The following is a 480-nucleotide window of genomic DNA, read 5'->3' as shown; positions in this document are numbered from 1 at the left end:
CCAACAAAATGCTGTCTCCTGTCCTTTTTTGGGTTCAATCCGTATTTAAGGTAGTCATACTAGCACATGAGACTACATTTGACCATCGATCAGGCAGCTTTGGCAAACTGTTCTCCATTTGGGACATGAAATTCTTGCCAAAGGACAGCTTGGGAGGGAATGTTTTAACATACAATGGGCATACAGTGCTATATACTTGCAAAATCCATTAGTAAGACACTGAAAACAAGTCAAATTAAACCAAAATAGACAATGAGGTTATGTTACACATACTGTAGCATTATATTAACAAAATATCGATACAGTCCAAGGCTGTGCTCTAACGGCACCCGGTCTCCTGAAGGGACTAACATTTGGCTTCGGGCGAGTGTGAAAAATTACCCGGTCGCCCGGCCGGGCACTCTGGCTTATTGTATTTCTAGGACATGAGGCGACTAAAAACTTTAATATGCTGGTGGTTACAGTTTATGAAATCTCTCA

Source organism: Montipora foliosa, chromosome 11 (genome assembly GCF_036669935.1).
Source record: "Montipora foliosa isolate CH-2021 chromosome 11, ASM3666993v2, whole genome shotgun sequence".
NCBI classification, from domain to species: domain Eukaryota; kingdom Metazoa; phylum Cnidaria; class Anthozoa; order Scleractinia; family Acroporidae; genus Montipora; species Montipora foliosa.
Note: the sequence above shows the minus strand (reverse complement) of the source record.